The following is a 7,732-nucleotide window of genomic DNA, read 5'->3' as shown; positions in this document are numbered from 1 at the left end:
TATAGTAGCAATGGCCACAGTCGTCAAACTATGGAAAGAACCAAGATGCCCTTAAACAGATGAATGGATAAGGAAGATGTGGTCCATATACACTATGGAGTATTATGCCTCCATCAGAAAGGATGAATCCCCAACTTTTGTAGCAATATGGACAGGACTGGAAGAGATTATGCTGAGTGAAATAAGTCAAGCAGAGAGAGTCAACTATCATATGGTTTCACTTATCTGTGGAGCATAACAAATATTATGGAGGAGAAGGGGTGTTAGAGAGGAGAAAGGAGTTGGGGTAAATTGGAAGGGGAGGTGTATCATGAGAGACTATGGACCCTGAAAAACAATCTGAGGGTTTGAAGTGGTGGGGGGTGGGAGCTTGGGGTACCAGGTGGTGGGTATTATTGAGGGCACGGATTGCATGGAGCACTGGGTGTGGTGAAAAAATAATGAATACTGTTTTTCTGAAAATAAATAAATTAATTTAATTAAAAAATAAAAGAAGTTAAAAGTGGAGCTTCCTTCTGACCCAGCAATTTCACTACTGGGTATATATCCAAAATAAACAAATGTAGTGATTCAAAGGGGCACCTGCATGCCATGGTTTATAGCAGCAATGTCCACAATAGCCAAACTGTGGAAAGAGCTGGGATGTCCATCGCAAATGAATGGATAAAGAATTGGTATCTATCTAGATATATCTAGACCATATATATATATATGTCCATATATACATATATATATATATGGATCTTGCCATTTCCAATGATGGAACTAAAGTCTCTCATGCTAAGTGAACTAAGACAATCAGAGAAAGAAAATTATCATATGATCTCACTAATATGTGGAATATAAGAAACAAAACAGAGAATTATAGAAGAAAGGAGGAAAAATTAAACAAGGTGAAATCATAGAGGGGGAAAACTGTAAGAGACTAAAGCTGGGAAACAAGCTGGGGGTTGCTGGAGGGTAGAAGAGTAGGGAGATGGGGTGATTGGGTGATGGGCATTAAGGAGTGCACGTGATGTAATAAGCACTGTGTATTATATAATATTTATGAATCACTGACTTCTACCACTGAAACCAATAATGCATTGTATGTTAATTGAAATTAAATAAAATATTAAAAAGACTTTTTTATGGGTTAATTAATTTATTTTTTATTAATAGGTTAAGTTGGTCAACATATAGTGCATTGCAATTTTTATTGTAATGTTCAACAATTTATTAGTTGTGTAAGTGTTTTAGAAGACAGAATAAGGGCCTCCTAAATATGTCCACATCCTGATCAGTACTTATGAAAATGTTATTTTTCTAGAGCACAAGGAAATTCAGGAACAGATTGAACATGGTTGCTAATCAGCTTCCATTAAGATAAAGAGATTAACTATGATTGTCCACATGGGACAAAGGTGGTCACAACAGTCCTCCAAATGTTGACAAGGGAGCCATAAGAGTTGGTGTCAGAGAGACTTGGAAAATGCTGCTCTGCTGGCTCTGAAGGTGGAGGAAGAGACAGGAGCCCAGGAATGCAGGCTGCCAGCAAGAGAGACTGGAATTAGAACAAAAACAGATTCTCCCCTGACCTTCTAGAGGGAACTCAACCCTGCAGACATCCTACTATTACCAGTTGAGACTCCTTCTAATCTTCTAGTTCTAGAACTGTAAGAACATGTATGTGTTTATTTTAAGTAACTAGTAGGGGTACAATATGCATCTCTAGGAGGAATCTCATATGGACATGGTAATAAAATTATTTGGGAAAAATTAGTGTAATCTTTTCAAGTTATTCATCAGCTTCTCTTAGGAATAGGCATTTTAAGATAAAACCCACAGTAGGTAGAAAGGAAATTTTAATTTGATTTGGAGACCTTCTGCTCCATCAGCTGGTTCAGTGAATTCCTTGTGGCATAAATGTGAGTGTGGTCTGACTCTGAGACTTTTGAGGCAGTGACATAAGAAAGGAGCTCAACATAAAAATGAAGGTCGCCCATTGTAATTTACATCTTTGTCTATATTTCTGCATCCTTTCATTTCACCTTGATTCAAATGTCCATTCTCTTCATGGTACCCTTTTCAGCTTCTTGTAGTTTCCTTTCAACATCAGTGACAAAATCATAAATGTGTATGTACCTATGTGAGTGAGCTTATGGGAAAATAATGTACAAAAACAACACATACACAATACACAACTTTTACCCTGAAGTGTTTTCTTTGAGATAAAAAAGGAAATCCCACACATGTTATTCATCCTCACAACATCCACATGAAGTTATGTTAAATATGCAACACTGCCTTTAGAAATTGGGAAACCAAAGCTGAGGAGGCTTAAATTTTTAGAGATTACCTAGTCATGCAATAGGGTACCTGGCTGGCTCAGTCATTTAAGTGTCTAACTCTTGATCTTAGCTCAGGTAGTGATATTAGTGTTGTGAGTCCAAGTCCCACATTGGGTGTTATACTGAGTGTAGAGCCTATTAAAAAAAATACCTAAAAAAAAATTTCAAACTTATGTGACAGTCTTAATTATACACAAATAGACACTTCACTATATACTCTTCATTTTTGCATAGACCCTTTAGTTCACCAAAGTGTACACCTTATATATGCAGACTAGTATGGATAATTACAGCCCAATGATTTATTCAGTGGAATAAATCTAATGCTGCATGGATACAGGTAAGATCTAGAGCACAGGTAACTGACTCTCCCGTAAGGGGAGTGGGAGATAGCACTTCAATGGGGAAGAAAGACAAGTGTTAATATGGATGTATGAACAATGAAATCTAATTCACATGATAAACTAAACTTTATCTATAAATAGAAAATTAAGCTCGTAATAAGGGATTATGAATTGGATGAGAGAGAAGAGCACTACAGGTACACACAGCACTGTGAATGAGCCTTAGAAACACAGCATTGAAATTCACACCTGACTCTAGACACATGAGGGCCCAGCAGAGATCAGAAATGTTCCATAGCATATAATTTCATTTGACTATAAAGGTATTCTGATATCCCATTTGTCAAGGACAGCCTGTTACACAGCAAGAGCTGACTGACACAATAATCTAAGTTAATAGATCTGAGGCGGTTAGAACATGTGCTGCTTTCTATTTGTGGCATACGATCTGACAAATGAGACTGGTCATGATCATTCTGTAATTCAAGGTTGCTTCCAATGATTTTTTGACCAGGTCATATATGTGGGCTCCATTCTGGGTTACTAGGAGAGTTTGAAGGATGTACACATTTGTGCAGAAAACTGGTGACCCTGAACCACATGACCGGCAGGACATCCAGCTCTCCTGTGAAGCGTCCTCTGATTAAGCAGGTGGAAGAACTTTCTGAACAGGAAAGAGGCACAAAGTGCATGATGCTGGTATTGTTTTTTTCACTGCCCCTTAGCACTTGTGACAAATGTTAGGACATAGGGCTTATTAGCAGGTAGCATTGGAAAATTTCAAGTAAAGAACAGAAGATAATTTGTTAATAAATGTATATGAAATTAACTAACATTTCATCTTAAGGAAGTAACACCCTCAGTTATGGAGACCAGTGCTCAATATTTCTACAAATACATTCACAACATGAAAAAGAAATATTTTGCACAGTGAGAAAATGAGTTTAATGAAATTTTGCTTCCTCATATTTATGGTTGTCTCTGACCCAGGAAAGTATTAGATCAATTTATCCAAATTTATCTTTCTTTGTAGACTCCACTGGGAGAAATATACATGCAAAGCAGTTTTGGGGGGGGGCTATGGTAGGTTTTCTGGACCCTGAGCTGAATCACAGACTAAAACCAGGACATCAGTTAGGAAACATAGATGCATGTTTGTAGAGTGAGTGCCTGACATTAAGCTTTTGATTTCTGAAGCATACATTTCAAAAACAGCCATTCAGCTTGACAAGATGGTGGGAAGTAGGAGGAGGCCTCTTTTCAATCTGTACCCTAAAATGAGCTGATTACCTACCAAAGAATTCCGATCACCCATGAAAACAGCCTGAGATCAGAATTATACATGTCTGGATCTCTACAGGGGCAGAAGACGCCAGTGGGCAGGTAAAGCAGAGTGAGAGCTTCGGACTGATATTGGAAGAGAAACAAAAGGGGGAGGAAGCCACCAGAGGCAAGCGATTGGAAAGTAATACCCCAATTCAGGAGTGCCCTGCATCTGGGGACCAGCATTAACTTGGAGTCTGGTTGAAAGCACTCAAAGAGAGCAAAGGGTCACGGGGGAATTTGCGGCAATTTGGGCGCCTAGGGACAGGGGCTTAAGTCCCCGGTCCCAGGACAGTCTCCCCTGGTGCTGAGCCAGAGAGAGTGCAGCAGAGAAACCAGGTCTTGGTCCTGAGCCGCCAGCGTGCCCCAAATCACGTGGGGTCTGACTCCCATGAGGGGCTGAGGGCTTCACCAGAAGGTAGAGTCTCCAGAGCCTGAGGGCAGGTGCTGCAGAGCACCCTCTCCCATGCTCTTGGACCCGCACCATTCCACCAGAGCCTGAGACGGGTGCACGCGCACCCCACACACTCCCCTGAGAGAGGTGCTCCCAAGCCCGCTGCTCTTAGACCCAGAAAGACCAGGCACTCCCAGCCCAGACCAGCAGGAAAATCTGAGTGTGTGATCGCTGCTTGGAACATCTCTGACAGTCTGGAACTGCCCGGACAGCCGCTGCTGCCATGGTCTTGGGTACAAACAGAAGACCCTGTGTCCCCAGGGACCTTGAATCAGAACCTTCTCTGCCAGCGGCCAATGGGGAATTTACTTGGACTCTGCAGCCAGACTGAGGTTTCTCTCTCAGAGGGAGGTCCGGGTGCAGTTTGCTTTCCTCTAAACCTACAAAAAGCATCAAAAGTGGTCAAGGCAAAGAAAAAAAAAAGTGAACAAACATAAAAACCTCCAGAGAACAAAAGCCTGAAAAAACCAGTTTCCTCAGAGCCCACCTCCTTGAGGGGGGCAGGAGGACTTATCTCAGGGAACATCATTGACTGAAAACCCATGTGGCAGGCCCCTCCCCCAGAAAACCAACAGGGGTGGGGGAAAGAAAGAAAAGAGAACAACCAGCACTACTTCATAGGATAAGTCTTATTTTTAACTCGTTATCACTATTCTGGTTCATTTTTTAAAATATGGATAATTTTTTAACCTATTTACCATCACAGTGAGATGTCCAGTTAAAAAAATAAAAATAAAAAAATAACCTTCTAACTAGAACTTTTTGATTCATACACCTGTATTTTTCTTTTGCATTTCTATTTGTTTTATTTTAGTTTAGTTTAGTCTAGTTTATTCCTTTTATATTTTCATTTTCTTTTTATTTATTTATTTATTTTCAGCATAACAGTATCATTATTTTTTCACCACACCCAGTGCTCCATGCAATCCGTGCCCTCTATAATACCCACCACCTGGTACCCCGACACCCCACCCCCCCTGCCACTTCAAACCGCTCAGATTGTTTTACAGAGTCCATAGTGTCTCATGATTCACCTCCCCTTCCAATTTACCCCAACCCCCTTCTCTCTAACTTCCCATGTCCTCCATGCTTTTTGTTATGCTCCACAAATAAGTGAAACCGTATGATAACTGACTCTCTCTGCTTGACTGATTTCACTCAGCATAATCTCTTCCAGTCCCGTCCATGTTGCTACAAAAGTTGGGTATTCGTCCTTTCTGATGGAGGCATAATACTACATAGTGTAGTGTGGAGATTCCTTAAGAAATTAAAAATAGAACTTACCTATGACTCTGCCATTGCACTCCTGGGTATTTACCCCAAAGATACAGATGGAGTGAAAATAAGGGTCATCTGTACCCCAATGTTTATAGCAGCAATGGCCACGGTCGCCAAACTGTGGAAAGAACCAAGATGCCCTTCAATGGACGAATGGATAAGGAAGATGTGGAACATATACACTACATCATTCTTAAAGGGACAATCCACCAAGATGATCTAACAAGTGTAAATACCTATGCCCCCAATATGGGAGCAGCCAAATACATAAGAAAACTGTTAATCAAGATAAAGAGTCATATTGATATGAATACATTAATAGTAAGAGATCTTAACATGCCTGTCTCAGAAATAGACAGATCATCAAAGCAGAAAATCAATAAAGAAACAAAGGTATTGAATGACACATTGGACCAGATGGACCTCATAGATATATACAGAACATTTTACCCTAAAACATCAAAATACTTATTCTTCTCAAGTGCACATGGAACCTTCTACAGAATAGATCACGTACTGGGTCACAATCAAGACCAAACAGAAACCAAAAGACTGAGATTATTCCGTGCATATTCTCAGATCACAAGGCTTTGAAGCTGGAGCTCAATCACAACGAAAATTACGGAAGGAACTCAAACACCTGGAAGCTAAAGGCCACCTTGCTTAAGAATGCTTGGATCAATTGTCAGATCATCTTGGTGGATAGTCCCTTTAAGAATGATCAAAAGCTTCTGCACAGCAAAGGAAACAATCAAGAAAACAAAGAGGCAACCCACGGAATGGGAAAAGATATTTGCAAATGACAGTACAGACAAAATGTTGATATCCAGGATCTATAATGAACTCCTCAAACTCAACACACACAAAACAAACAATCACATCAAAAAATGGGCAGAAGATATGGACAGACACTTCTCCCATAAAGACATACAAATGGCTATCAGACACATGGAAAAATGTTCATCATCCCTAGCCATCAGGGAGATTCAAATTAAAACCACATTGAGATACCACCTTACACCAGTTAGAATGCCCCAATTTAGCAAGACAGGAAATAACATGTGCTGAAGAGGATGTGGAGAAAGGGGAACCCTCTTCCACTGTTGGTGGGAATGCAAGTTGGTGCAGCCTCTTTGGAGAACAGTGTGGAGATTCCTCCAGAAATTAAAAATAGAACTTCCCTATGACCCTGCCATTGCACTCCTAGGTGTTTACCCCAAAGATACAGATGGAGTGAAAAGAAGGGCCATCTGTACCCCAATGTTTATAGCAGCAATGGCCATGGTCACCAAACTATGGAAAGAACCAAGATGCCCTTCAATGGACGAATTTATAAGGAAGATGTGGTCCATTTACACTGTGGAGTATTATGCCTCCATCAGAAAGAATGAATACTTAACTTTTGTAGCAACATGGATGGGACTGGAAAAGATTATGCTGAGTGAAATCAGTCAAGCAGAGAGAGTCAATTATCATATGGTTTCACTTATTTGTGTAGCATAACAAATAGCATGGAGGACAATGGGAGATGGAGAGGAGAAGGGAGTTGAGGGAAATTGGAAGGGGAGGTGAACCATGAGAGACTATGGATTCTGAAAAACAATCTGAGGGTTTTGAAGGGGTAGGGAGTGGGAGGTTGGGGGAACCAGGTGGTGGGTATTGGAGAGGGCACGGGTTGCATGGAGCACTGGGTGTGGTGCAAAAACAATGAATACTGTTACCCTGAAACGAAATTAAAAAAAAAAAAGAAATTAAAAATAGAGCTTCCCTATGACCCGGCAATTGCACTCTTGGGTATTTACCCCAAAGATACAGATGGAGTGAAAAGAAGGGCCATCTGTACCCCAATGTTGATAGCAGCAATGGCCACGGTCACCAAACTGTGGAAAGAACCAAGATGCCCTTCAATGGATGAATGGATAAGGAAGATGTGGTCTGTATACACTATAGTGTATTATGCCTTCATCAGAAAGGATGAATACCCAACTTTTGTAGTGACAATG

The sequence above is a fragment of the Mustela putorius genome, unplaced genomic scaffold (assembly GCF_011764305.1).
Source record: "Mustela putorius furo isolate JIRA1106 unplaced genomic scaffold, ASM1176430v1.1 tig00000095_pilon_pilon_pilon, whole genome shotgun sequence".
Taxonomy (NCBI): Eukaryota; Metazoa; Chordata; class Mammalia; order Carnivora; family Mustelidae; genus Mustela; species Mustela putorius.
The sequence above is the reverse complement of the archived record's forward strand: the minus strand, read 5'-3'. Positions refer to the sequence as shown.